Source organism: Vitis vinifera, chromosome 15 (assembly GCF_030704535.1).
Source record: "Vitis vinifera cultivar Pinot Noir 40024 chromosome 15, ASM3070453v1".
Classification (NCBI taxonomy): Eukaryota; Viridiplantae; Streptophyta; class Magnoliopsida; order Vitales; family Vitaceae; genus Vitis; species Vitis vinifera.
This window is the reverse complement of record NC_081819.1, coordinates 23,138,468-23,154,194: the sequence shown is the minus strand read 5'-3', so window position 1 is coordinate 23,154,194 and position 15,727 is coordinate 23,138,468.

Sequence of the window (15,727 nt, the reverse complement as noted above, 5' to 3'; positions counted from 1 at the left end):
TTTTGAGATTAATTATCAAAAATAATTTTACTATGGTATAATAAAAGCTTCTTTGGTAATTTTGAATATTGTATGTTTTCAAAATATTCTTTTATGTACCCTTTTATAAATTTCAATCATTTTTCATATTTCTAAAATTACATTTAAAAATAGCTCCAAATAATAAATAAAATTAACCAAAAATAATTAAAAGGTATTATTACAACCTATTTTGGAAATAATTACAGGCAACTGAGTTTTCATATTTTTTTATGTTTAAAAAACAAAAAATTATTATTGAGAATAGTTTCCACGTATAGGTTAATTTTCTCTTTTTATTTTATATGTGAGATATTCTTATCATTTATTAAAAAAAGAAAAAAGTTACATCCCACCTGTGAAATATGAATCACCAGCTCATTGCATGCAAGCTCCATAATTCCAATCGAGTAGGCAACAGGCTGCTGCCAGCTAGTCCATGTTGATATAATGATATCCAAAGGGAAGGTCATTTAACATTTAAAAAGGAGCACTCAAGTCTTCTTCTTCTTCTTTTTTCTCTTCAGAAAGATTAATCTATTCATACACCTACTAATATACAGCAAGTGAAGCACATAAAATAGGCTAATGCGTGTCTCCTTGGTTTTGGGAAGGGTTCGAGCTTATTAATTTACTTAAATGCATCTTTCATTATACATATCATAAATTTGATGCTTTTTTTCTTGGATTATTTGATCATCAAATTCATTTCTTAGATATTTTTTATATTAATTTTCCCAAAATTCTACCACAAATAAACTATATCGTAATCAATGAATCAAGATCACATCATGAGTAAATTAATACCGGACATATGATTGGCACCAAGGTTGAAAAAAATGACAACAAAGAGGCTTAAGTGGTGTTTGTTTTTTTGGCTTTTTGCTGAAAGCAATTTAGTTTTAGAATTTAGGTTGTTTGTTTTTTTATTTTTTCATGACTTATTATAAACTTTTTACTAAATAAAAAAAGCCAAAATATGTAACTTTTTCTAAATAAAAAAAATAACATATTGGTTTTTTTTTTTTACTTTTTAATACTTAATAGAAATAAAATACTATAAAAACAAATAACCTAATATTTAATGCTATTAAGTATTAAGGTTCTATTTAGAATTAAGTAAAAAAAACAAACACCACCTTAGTCCTGTCTATTTAGATTCAAGATTCAAGATCAAGATCCGAGAAATTCATCAAAGGATCCAATAGATTCAAGATCAAGGCACAAAGAAGATATTTTAATCTTAGGAACCGTTTGTAAGTTGAATACATGGGTACACTTAGGATTTCCATATCCTAAGTGCATTAAAGACACATTTGATTAAAATCCGAGTTTTATCAAATGAACCTTAAGCAAATTGTTTGAAAATTGACATACTCGGTGACTAGAGACCTTACCTAGGTGTTAAAAGCAAAAACAACAAAAAAAAATGACAGATTTTTAGGCCAAAAAAGGTAAACTGGTCAAGGCACTGATCAATCGGTTAAAGTACCGATCGACCGTTTATGTCTTCCCGGTCGAGGATCGATCGAGAGATGTAAAAAATCTTCTCTCTCTTCTAGTAGTGTTGCATTCCTAATCGAGGGGTATGCCTTCCCAGTCATGGCCCGATCAAGGTCTAGTTGAGGCCTATTAGTCACCGGTCATGCATTAATTGCCCAATGGCTAGTCAACCGCTCGACCTATAGCTTGACCAGTCGAGGCTATTTTTTGATATTTTGGCTCCCAAGGCTAGAAACCTATAAATTGGGAGCTTTCTTTCATTAACGAAGATAAGAACACCTACATTTATTTGTTTAATTACCAGTTCTTGATTCAAAAGCTCTCATTCTCTCCTTGATGCATTAAAATCCTCGGTTGCATATTCTTTTAGTGCACCATTGTTATTTATCCTAGTATTTTAGTTGTATTTGATCTCTTATTGAGCTTAGTTGACAGATTTAAACTTCTTATTTGAGTGTTAGAAGCTTCAAGTGAGTAGAAATTTGAACGAATTGTGTAATAACTCATTAGAGCCAAAATCTAGGTCTGAAAGGTTGGACGCTTGGTTGAAGCTTCAAGTATAATGGAACCTTCACTCGATTAGGAACTTGAGGAGAGTTGACATAAGTAAAGGGTGCCGAACCACTATAAAATCTAAGTTTTTTTTATCCTTATTTCTTTATATTTGTGATTCCTTTACATGAATTCATTGTGCTTAAAAACAAAAAATTTAAACCCCAATTCACCTCCCTCCCCCTTGGGTGTTTTTTCTATTAAGGTTTAGCTTTTATTTTCTCACTTTCTTATTAGCATAGAAATATTCAATGCAATATTTATATCTTAATAAAAACAATATATGATCCAACTCAATCAAAAACATTACATTATTGTCACAATTATCAACATAATCCACTTTTCCACCCAAATAATCACTATTCTTAAATACATGTCTCATATCACCCCTAAATCGCCCTTCATAATTGATGGTAAAATAGTTAGGTGGTTTATTTGCAAACATATAATATAAAATTCATATTAGATAAATATATAGATGCAATGTTGATGAAAAGAAACAAAAAAAAAATGTCATAAGAAAGCTAAATTGACTATAAATAAACACCTATGAAAAGGAAACCTAAACACCTAAATCTGTTTTTTTTCATAAAATTTCTCAACTATGGAAAGAAAACCTTAACCCTAAACACCTAAAATTTAAACTTTTTCCCAAAATTTTTTCAACTATCAAAAGAAAACCCTAACCGATATAAACACCTCATCACTTAATATTTATTCTTTGTCTAGAAATTTTCTTAGCTATCAAAGACAAAAATGAAGCAAAACAGTGCGGGAAAAAAAGAACTACCATTGGTTGAGAAGGTAAAGTGTATTTAACCCAATATTATTAATATTTGATTGCTCTTGATTTATTTAAAATAAATATTATTTCTTAAATTAGGAAAATAAAATATTATTAATATTTGATTACTCTTAAACATGGTGAAGACATCATTTTTTGATAGAGATTCGATAAAAACATAAAAGAATTTTTTTTGTAAGAATTGTAACACATAGAAAGGGTGAAGCCTCTACCCCTCAATTTGAAATATGCGTCTTCTCAACCATTTTGATCATGACTATATTATTCAACCACTCCTTTTCTGGCATTTGACCACTCTTGGAGAGGACTCAAGTTTGAGCTTCTTCCTAATGAAAACGATTTTTTTATTGTTTCTTTTTAAAAAATTATACAACGATACATTGTGAATTATAGAAAGAATGAAAGAATAAATATCTTAAAATTAAGGAAACAAATGTCATTTCCTAAATTAAGAGAATAAAATATTTTTAATAGCTCTTGATTTATCTAAAATAAATATTATTTTCTAAAATAGGAGAATAAAATATTATTAATCTTTGATTAATTTTTTATTTATATAAATATTAATGAAAATGGATTCTTATCATGTGCTGTCATTCTACATCTTGTGTCTGTTTTATTATTTTGCTTAATAGAAACTATTAGTATTTTGGTCAGAAGAGCTGCAACAAAAGCAGAGAAAAGCAAAGAACAAAAAAATCAAGCTAGATAACACAATCTTGCTTTTATTGGAGATTTTTCCACTTTTTAAAACACTTTTCACTTCTAAATACATCTTAAAAGTTTCCTAATTATTGTTGTGACAAATGTTTGCCAAAAATTATGAGTTGTAAACCCTAAACATATTCTGAACAAATATAAACCTAATATTACCGAGTCAAACTTTCCAATATCATCTTTAAAACTGGAAAGAAAATAAAATATTTAAATAAAAAATAATTAAATTACTAAACTCTTCTTCTCCAAAAAATACTACTCCCTTACTCGTGAAATTCTGTGACGCAGCCATCTTATTTACACAATCAACCAAGAAGATAAAAATCGTATCAATACATTCATACCATTCTCCATTCTTCTATTCCATACCACCTACCTTCTTCCCTCCTTTATTTTTCTTTTGAAAAAAATCCTTTCCTCAGAAGCTTCTTTGTCACAAAAAAAAAAGGAATTTTAGATAAGTTCCCGGCAGCTAATGTCAATTTCTTTAATATATTTTCCATGAAATCCAAGAAAATTTTATAATAGAGAATTGATAAATAAATTTCTAATAAAAATATTAATATTTTATTTTTCTCAATTAAAAATGAATAAATGACTTTCATCTATTAAAATTTCCTGCATTCCTGTCTGGTTTTTCTCCATTTTTCACATTGTTTTGTTTCGGTTCTTTTTTTTTTTTTCTTTTCTGAAGTTTTCATTTCTTTATCTTACTTCTTCAAACACTTGCCCGATCCCAACCATTAAGATCCGAGGAAATAAGTTACATGGAGTACAACATCAATAAAATAAAATTGCCAACCTAATATAATCCATTAATAGGCATCCAAACATAAAAAGAAAACAGTCCACCCATGTCTATTTTTAGTTACTTAAATCAAACATAATATTACTTATGCGTACATAAGCACAAAATACACCAAAATAAGATCACAGCATACATTTATTTTTTTACTTGTTTTAAACCCGGAAAGGACGGTAGAAAATAGGCTGAAATGGCAAAGAAACGGGACCAATGACTCTTTGCCTAATTTACTTTGCACATCAAAGGGTTATATGGAGTCCATGAATTTAGGCTAGGTAAAATGCAGAAGCACTCAATAGATAGCGAGAAAGCAGGCCATGAATGCATCAATGAGAGAAGGCTGTGAAATAAGTCTGGACGGCAGTAAAGAAAAGGACCAAAGCAGCACCAACCCAAGCTTTGATAGTCCAGGGGCTACCGAAGTAGGTGTCCAGGCATTGTGTCATCCACCTTTTCAGTTTGCTGTTACGGTGACTTTTAAGGTGCTTCCGAATTTTGACTCTCACATCTCTGTAAGCATGAAAGTTTGATTCAAACTTGGCGGACAGAGTGTTGAAAAATTCAGCCACTTGTTCATGCGTGCCTAGATTGTTTTGGAGTACCCCGGCTGACTGCAGCTCCTTAACGTCATCAGCATGATCAATGAGGGAATCAAGGAAGCAAAGGTAAGAGATGAAGTCATGACTGTCATGGCGACGACTTGAGCACCTTTCCCAGGCTATCAAGTTAAAGAACAAATCCTTGGTTGAGTTATCAATAGTGATGATAGGAAGTCTGAGGCATCCAGTGATGACATTTGAAGTGAAAGAAATGTCCCTCAAGTAACGCGTAGGGCTAGGCTTGATGCGGATTCCAGCGGCCATAAGCTCCTTCACATTTCTAAATGATGCCATAACCTTCTCCTTCACATATCTAACTGATTCCCCACCGCCGCTTTTTTTTTGGCTAGGACGTTTGGCTCCTAGCCAATTATTTAAGTACAGATCGAGGAGATGAAGAGGCTTAAGGTTTATAACCGACTCTTCATCAGACTCCGGCCAATAATTTGGCCGAACGGGCCGGAGCAAAATTTCCTCATTTTTTGCGGGAATGAGTACGCCTCCTCCTCCTCCTCCTCCCCAATCACTCCAACGAATTCCAAGCATAGTGCCATCCACTCACTAGTGTCATATCCTGGAACCTTTTCGCCCAGTTCCAGGAGTAATTTATAGGGAAGTTGGTTCTCCAGCAGCAACGCGTCCCGCTGCAGATGCCTTAGATCCTGATATCTGATACCGGAATTTTCTTGGTCATGTTCATCACCATAGCAAGCATGAAACATATAATACAGTAAAGCACACCCGTCCACCATCATCATCACACTGAATTCTTCATCCGAATAATTCTCCGTCGACTTCGCATCATAACAGCTCCTCAGCGATTGGACTTGACCGCTAATTTCGCCGTACAATTCATCGACCTCCTCTATTGAGATTGATTCCGACATCGAAAATAATAAAAAGGCATGTTCTGCCAAATTAAGCTTGATTATTTCTCCACGCGCGAGCTTGGGATTGCCATGGTGGTAAGGACCCAAAGACATGATTTTTGGCTCATTGCGGTGGCCGTCAGACTCAGAACCCATGGCATCTGATGGCAACAACGACTTTGGAACCTTGGGACATTCTAGCTTTGCATTTTTTTCTGATGGAGTGTCGTCTCGTGTTCGACAAATTTCGGATTTTAAGTTGGCCAAGGTTCTAATATGCCTACCGCCATCCGCAGGATTTACAACCTGATCAGCAACTACTTCCTGCGGCACCACGAAATGGTCCATCTCGATCTCTACAGTCATTGTTAGTACGAGAATGAGATATCTAGACAGAGTGCTACCCCACATATCTCTGTAGAAACTTCAATCCATAAATCTTGTATTTCAGCATGTAATTTCTATAATTTACTTTAGGCCTTTTTCAAAATTTGAATGGGATGTGACATTGCTTTCCTATATTATATTTGTCAAATTAATCACCTACCATTATAGTAAAATAAATTGTGCAACACTAATATTTTTTAGAGCATTTATTTCGCTTTAGCCCAAAATATTTGTTTTTAATTCCTCTCTAATAATTGAGGAATGTAAAAAAGGGTCAATAACAGGAGATATAATTATGTTTACCTGAAAATCATCCTACAGTTATCAACAAGAATATTCAAATGGAAAAACTACCAGAAATCACAAAACACAAATTCATTATAAAACAACTGGTATACATATTCACATGATAAAAGTTATTCATAAATCTTACTCTCTTGATACTTATACTAATTTTTCATCACATATCACCACATGTGCACCCATTGGACAACCTCAATATCAAAGGGGATACAAATCACTCTCACAAACCTAGGAATCAAAAAACAAACTTCTAAAAGTTTGGTAAGTGGGAAAACCAATACCTAGATTTTTCTTTCAAAGTTTGCATTCAAGAGTGAAAACTAGAGAATGAAATCTAAAATTTTTTAAAAAGAAAACACTCTCAATAAATGTCGAACAAGAAAATTTTCAGAATTTATAAAACTCTGGTTTGAGCATCGGGGGTACTGCTTGAACGTTGGCTCCTACATAGTTTAAAATCAATTTTCCGTAAAGCTTAACATCCATTTCATGATTATACAACAACTTTAAATCTTCAATAAAAAGTAAGGTATAATAATCTAAAAAAGTCCTAAACAGAACATAATTATCAATTTAAACTAAATAACCCTCATTTGGAAGTTTTGTTACTAAATATATTACACAAACCTCTAATACTCTCAAACAGATTTTAGAAATATCTCAAAATATATTGCATTTAGTAGTTTAATTTAATTCAAATTAAAAAAGATAAGCTACGTGGTGGGTGACTGGGCTGATCTGGCTTGTACATAACTATAATGTATTAAATCATAGTGTTTAATAGTTTCACACAGAATTTTATTTGATTTTGATAAATATACCATATCTTACATGGATGGATAGGTATATCAAATAGAAGCCTCTATTAATACCGTGTCTGATGCTAGGGGCACTCATTGTTGATTTTGATAAATATACCATATCTTACATTTCATTGTGTTATCCATGGGATTGAACGTAAGTGGGATAAGCATAGAGCAGTGGCATGATTATCAAGTATCCAACTCAAGAACAATCCATACGGTAGTTATTTACAGGAAAAATAAAAGGGATCAGTATAAAATCAAAACAGAGTTTAGTATGAAAACAAATTCAGATTCAGCAAAACAATCATTTAAGCCTTGATTTCCACATCGATCAGAAAATCAGCAGAAAATGGAGCAAATAAATAAAAAATAAAAAATAAAAAGAAGCTTACAGCTGCCATACCTGAAAAGGTCCGCCAAAGTAGTATTGCTTGAAGCGGCTTCGAGTAAGCTATCCTTCTCCAAAAACTGGCAAGACCCAAAATGAGCTACCCTCCTCCTTTGGTTTCTTGTTTCTCTCTTCCCCCGTCACCCATAGAAAAACCAACCAAAGGTCCTTAAATGAAGGGCGGGCAAGCGGGCATTTCAAATAGAGATCCATTCGAATCTCTGTAATTATTTGCCTTTCTTTCAATTTGGCGATGGAAAAATTATCCAAAATAGTTAAAATTAGTTGACAAGTATTCAAAACGGTCATCAAATTTGTAATTGAAATTTTGATCCCTTATGAATTTCAATTATACCCTTTTTAGTTTAGGGTCGGTATTTCTTAAAAAAAAAATAGTAAGTGTTGCCTTTAAAAAACTTTAATAAGTATTAATTATTTTTCTAACAAATATTAATAAAAAAATTATATAAATAATAAACTCAAAATATATTTATATGAAATAAACCTAATATAATTGAGTACTTCAATTAAAAAATACATTTAAAATATTACAATCAGCTTTACACTAATCTCAAATATTATTTTGTTTTTATAACAAAAAAGTTGGAGAGAAGAATATTTTTGCCAAAGAAAAAAAAAACAAGGAAAGAAGGTGAAAGAAGGTATATAATAAAATTTATTTGAAGTATATTGTAAATAATTAGGTAAGTGTGCAAATAAAATAGATATATAAAGAACTTAAATTGATGAAAATACAAATTCTCTTTCTAAGAGTCATTTGTCTTTTTAAGTGCCTTATTTTTAAGTATAAGATGGTTTGGTAATTTGATCAATCTTTTTTAAATATTTTATTTTTGTTTTTCACTTTTGCCATGATATTAAAAAGTTCACATATTAGATGTATGAAAATTGTATAGTAAAAAAATTGATAAATAAAGTTTCTAATAATATTAATATTTTATTTTTCTCAATTAAAAATAAATAAATGAATCTCAATTAAAAAAAAATTGTCGGACTTTAACTTGTATCTTTTTCTTTATAGCCCCATCATTTTCACATGTGAACTAAAATAAATTCATCACCTACCATTACAGTAAAACAAATCATGCAACGCGAATAGTTTGTAAATCTTGATTGTGACCTTAGTGTACATCTCGCGATGCAAATCTCTCTTATAAATCTAAGAATGAGAACTTTTAAGAGTTTAGAATGTGGGAAAACTAATACTTAAATTATTTTCAAAGTTTGTATTAAATAATAAACAAGAGATGAAATTTAAATTTTTGTTTCAATAAACCTCTAAAAATATGACAAAAAAAAAAAATTCAGTATCCTATAGAATTTTGGCTTGAACACTAAAAGTGATGCTTGAGCTCGGGCTCATGAGTAGTTTCAAATTAATTTTAAAACCTTTTTCACTAGCTTAAAGCCTAACATTCATTTCATGCTATAATTGATTCCAATTAACTTTTCTTGAACATCTCTATACTTATATTATTCCAATTGATCATGCAATAACCTTAAGTTTTTAATAAATAGTAAAACATAATAATCTAAAAAAGTCTGTAAGTGAAGATGGATTGAACAAAATTTTTAATTTAAACTAAGTAGCCTAATGCACTAATTAACAATTTCCCCCTTTTGACAATCTTGTGACAAAATATAAATTACATAAACCCCTAAAATTCTCAAATGGAGTTTACAAATTTGTCAAGGACATTCATCTAAACTAAACATCATCCTTAATCGCACAAATTACAATTACCATACAACATCCACCAATGAACAATCCTATGATATGCACACATAAGACAAACAAATAACCAAGTAAGAGAGTGTGTGAGAAAAAGTAATATAATTATAGACACAAGAGATCACAAAAGAACACAAGGAACACCTATTACTCCTAAGATAAAAATGAAATCATTATTATCAAATTTTTTTGATTTAATTTAAATAAAAAATATAATAAGATATTTCGTTAATAATTTAGGTTAATCTCATTATACAAGATTGTAAAGCATTAGATTATAGTTTAATAGTTTCTTCAACAATTTTATTTAATTTTTATAAATATACCTTTTCTCATATCCACGTTTATTTAGAAGCCTCTAGTACCTTATTTATATTTTTGGCTACATTCAATAATTTTACTCACTTCCCCCTGTATAGAGGTTAAAAATACTTATTTACCATTAGTTTGAAATTTAACCAAATATTTCCCATATCCTTCAAATTTATTATTTTTCACCTTCTTTACCTTTTTCATTTATCTCTTTTTTCACACAATCATACTTATCTATATAAATTGAATAGATATTACATTAATTTTAAGTCTTCGTAAGTCTTTTTATTCCGTTATGTCGCATATAAACCTTTTGAGTATCCTACAAAATGTTAATTGAATTATATTACTATTACTACTAATAATAATAATTCATAACCTAGCAATAAAGTAAAACAAATTGCACAGCACCTATTATTTCAAAAAAAAAAAAAAAAGTATTATTATGAAATCTTTTAATTTAATTCAAATAAAAAAAATTATAATAAGCTAGGTTGTGGGTAACTGGGTTCATCTGGTTTGTATATAATAATGTATTGAATCATAGTGTTTAATATACATATCTTACATGGATGGTTGTTGAGGTGTATCAAAGAGAAGCCTCTAATAATACCTTGTCTGATGCTTGTGGCAGTAATAGATTAAAACGCCTGATATGAGAGTTATTTTTGTCATTAATGAAAGAGGAAAAACAAAGACTTAAAGAGCGGTTCAGACTTGTCAGGCTGGCTGGCAAATGGAGAGGGCTCCGTCTGAGTGAAATAAAAACAAAGACTTAAAGAGCGGTTCAGACTCGTCATTATTTTAGGTTTGTTGTGACCATGTTCTTTTCATGTTTGTTTTTTTAAAATTTTATAAAAATAAGTGTTAGATAAATTGTTTTTAAAAATATTTAGAAAAAAGAAAAAAGGTTTATTTGAATAAATTGGTTTTAATTTTTTTTTTCTATTTTGATTTTGTAAAAATGTTATAAATTCAATTTATACCATATTAATTAGATTTAATTTAAGTTTTATTAAAGATGAAAATAGTTTTTGTTATAACAAATAAATTAACATAAATAGTGTTTAGTAAAATATGAATAATAATATTACAATAAAGTCATAAAATTATATTTTTCATAAAAACATATACTATTTTAATATATATTTTAAAAATATGGATATTAATATTTTTGTAAAAATATATATTTTTTGTTAAAAAGGAATAATAATTGCTCAAAAATAATAATAATTAATAATATTTTATATAAATTTAATTTAAAAATAAATAAATTTTAACTTTTATAACATATAAAATAATCCGAGCTTTTTATTACATGCGACGACAACAACATATTATGGAAATTTTGATTTAATTTGTAATTAAATGGACCAATTTTTTGAATTACAAATTATTCTTAAAAATTTTAAAAATTTGTTAAAGAATATAAATTAAACAATAAAGTTATAATTGATAATTATAGTTTTGATCTATTATTTTTTGAGAAAAAGTGGGTTTTGACCCACTAATTTAAAAAAATATAAAAAAAAAAACTTAAATTTTATGAATCAATTTTATCTTTATTAATTTAACCAAATATTTCCCATATCCTTCAAATTTATTATTGTTCACCTTCTTTACCTTTTTCATTTATCTCCTTTTTCACACAATCATACTTATTTATGTAAATTGAATAGATATTACATTAATTTTAAGTCTTCGTAAGTCTTTTTATTTTGTTACGTGCATATAAAGCTTTTGAGTATCCTACAAAATATTAATTGAATTATATTACTATTACTATTAATAATAATAATTCATAACCTACCAATAAAGTAAAACAAATTGCACAACACCTATTATTTCAAAATAAAAAAAAGTATTATTATGAAATCATTTAATTTAATTCAAATAAAAAAATTATAATAAGCTAGGTTGTGGGTAACTGGGTTCATCTGGTTTGTATATAATAATGTATTGAATCATAGTGTTTAATATACATATCTTACATGGATGGTTATTGAGGTGTATCAAAGAGAAGCCTCTATTAATACCTTGTCTGATGCTTGTGGGCCTGTGGCAGTAATAGATTAAAACGCCTGATGTGAGAGTTATTTGTGTCATTGATGAAAGAGGAAAAACAAAGACTTAAAGAGCGGTTCAGAGTTGTCAGGTAGGCTGGCAGATGGAGAGGGCTCCGTGCTAGTGAAATAAACCAAACCCTCAATCAGAGTGGGGGCAAAAAGGGCAAAAAGCATGTTTCATTTGAAAAAAAAAAAACCCGTCAAAATAGCAACAGTACAAAAATCATTTTTAATCTTATGCGTAACTTTGATCTACATCAGTAAGGCATAACACGTGAATGGTAAAAAATAGCACATTTAATGAAAAAGTACATAGAATCATAATTATTTTTAGGTTTGTTGTGACCATGCTTTTTTCATGTTTTTTTTTAAATAAAAAAATTGTTATTTTAATATTTTATAAAAATAAGAGTATTAGATAAATTGTTTTTAAAAATATTTAGAAAAAAGAAAAAACAAGTTTATTTGAATAAATTGGTTTAATTTTTTTTTTCTATTTTGATTTTGTAAAAATGTTATAAATTCTATTTATACCATATTAATTAGATTTAATTTAAGTTTTATTAAAAATGAAAATAGTTTTTTTTGTTGTTACAAATAAATTAAATTTAGTGAAATATGAATAGTAATATTATAATAAAGTCATAAAATTATTTTTTTTTTCATAAAAATATACTATTTTAATATATATTATAAAAATATGGATATTAATATTTTTGTAAAAGTATAATTATTTTTTTTAAAAAATGAATAATAATTGTTTAAAAATAATAACAATTAATAATATTTTATATAAAATTAATTTAAAAATAAATAAATTTTAACTTTTATAACATATAAATAATCCGAGTTTTTTATTACATACAAGGATAACAACATATTATGGAATTTTTTATTTAATTTGTAATTAAATGGACCAATTTTTTGAATTACAAATTATTCTTAAAAATTTTAAAAATTCGTTAAAGAATATAAATTAAACAATAAAGTCATAATTGATAATTGTAGGTTTGTAATTGATAATTATAGATTTGGTCTATTATTTTTTTGAGAAAAAGTGGGTTTTAACCTAATTTGAAAAAATATAGAAAAAAAAAATTAAATTTTATAAATCAATTTTATCTTTATCCATTTAATTTTTTTTAAAATATATACACTTTTTCATAAGTTAAATAATTATTTCCTAAAATACATTTTTATTTGATAATATTAAATGAATTTATCCAAATTTATTATTTTAATTTGATAAAAATATTTTATAAATAAATATATTATAAAATTTTATTATATAACATAAGATACAAATCATCGTGGAAAAATTTTCCAACATCATCAAGTAATAAATAAAATCTTGTTAATCCCCTAGTTAATATGATTTTATGTTTTGTATTAGATAAACCCCCACATCTTCTCATTTAAAAAAAATAAATAAAATTGAATATAAATTTTATTAGTTGACATCAATTAAGGATAACATAAGAAATTTATAAAATTTAAAAATATAATTAAAACTAAAATACATAAAAATTAAATACAATTAAAAACCAAAAATATAATAAAAAAATATAATATTTTATTTTTATATTTTTAACTTTAAAGTTTTTTTAGTTTTAATTGTATTTAAAATTTTTAAAATTTCTCATTTTATTAATCTCAAATAGGTTCTCATGGTTAAAAAAAAATGATATTATTAACATCATAAATAATAAGGTCATTTTAGGAAATAATTATTTGAGTTATAAAAAAGTGCATGTATTTTAAAATAATTTTAAATAAATGAAGATACAAATGATTTATAAAAGCTGAAGTTTTTTATTTTTGTATTTTTCAAATTAGTGATCAAAACTCACTTTTCTCTTTTTCTTTTTCTGTCGTAATTAGATTTATTTTATGAGTTCCAAAGAAATAATAAAATCATTATGAATCAATTTTATAAAAGTAATTAAAGTATTTATAAAAGTAATATTAATTAGAAAATCAAATTGTTTTCCCTTCAACTGTGCACAACTATTAGAAAATTAGAACAAAATGTATATGTGTAGACCCCCTCGGATGGAAGCATTTTTTTTTTCCTTCTTTCTTCTTTTTTTCTTTTTCTGACTACCTTAGAAGTGAGCTGTTTTTGGGGCAGCCAAAGAGGACTGATGGGTGAGCTATTGGGTTGCCAAATGAGATGGGATATGGATATAGCTTGGAGGAGAAGTAAGCTGGAAGGAGGTAAGAAGAGATTTTTTTTCGTTTTTCTGGTGGTTATGAAGCGGGCTGAGAAAATAAGAAAAACCCAGCTGATAGGAGACATGGAGGAAGGGTAGCAGAGCTAGCTAAGAAAGATAGGAGAAAGGGACATTCCGAGTTTGAGCAGAGGAAAAGCCTGTCGTTTTGGTCAGGTATGATTTTAGCATGCTTTGCATTTCCCATTTCGGTTTGTTCTATTTCATTTCCCGCCAATTTTGGGTTCATCTTGATGCTTGAATAAGGTTTTGAAGATCACGTTCTTGCTTTCTTTTGGTTCCGCCTATATCCAGCCCATTGATCTTTATGAAATGGAGCTAGGTTTAACGGTATCATTTACGTTTGTGCATGCTTTGCTTTTGTTTACTTTCTCCTCTGCTTTTGGTATATTTTAGAGTGTTGGGCATTACGTTTGAGGTTGGCCATCTTGGGTGGAGGTGTTTCTGGGAGAGCACCATGAGAGCCATTTTTCATACTGTTGGGAATTTCTGGATGTTTGAGAGCCATTTGAACCATATTGAAATGCTTGGAGATGCTCAAACCCGACACTATACTCACTGTTACACCCCCCTGAAGATCACACTAAATTTTTCACGAGTGTGCGGTGCTAAGGACCCTTCCTTAGCCAACCTTCCTTCCCAGCCTTTTCAAAAATAGAGTAAAAGCAAAGTAAAAGCACAGTAACAGGGACACCAACGATTTACAGGAAACCTTTCCCAACTTGTATTAATTCACTCTACAAGACAAAATTGTTTCCCCTGAGTCATAGTACAATACTTCACACCCCAAGCATTAAGAGAACCCTATCCCAATCTCTCACTCTCTATTTCAAGGATGCAGGAGCCCTTTTAAAAGACTCATTCTGCAGTTACATTTTTGAATTACCAAATTTAAAAGTTGAAGCCAATCTAGTGGTTATGCAATTGGCCAAATGCGCCCATAACTGTCCTGCATAACCACCCACCACCCAGATAGTGGCCTGCTCGTGAACCACCCACTTGCACCAGCCATCAACACCTCAGCCAACTGCAAGTCAATTGGCTGCTTGACTTGATCACTTGCTATCCCAACTAGCTGCCACTAGCTTGTTGCATTGCCATCTCCTCAAGCCTTTCTCACCAAGCTGCTGAAGAGTCCCCTTAACAAGTTGCCTCCTTTCCCGCAAGGTGCCTCTTATGACCTGGTGCCCACCAGCGTGTCTTTGATCAAGGCCTTCAGAACTAGGCAACGTGCACCAACCAGCTGACCAAGTGTCTGGTGCATCAGTGTGTCTTCCCCACACTGATATGTGAGCCCATGTCATGTTTAGGTGCCCATGGCTTGGGCATGTTGCTTGCTTCCAATGTGAGGTCCAACTTCATAGCAACGAGCCATGACATTGCGTTCATGACTGATCCCTCTTAGTGCACAGGGCATTGCGCCCTTGTGCTGTACGTAGGCATCATGGGTGCTAGTCAATTGTTGTTTAATGCCCCATCAAGCCATGGTATTGCGCCCATGACTTCCTCAACTGGCTCACTGCACAAGGTTTAGGCGTCCTCATGCCTACACGAGGAGGAGGTAGGCCGCACCAGGCCCCGTGCCGTTGTGGCCACGTGGTGCACACCACACA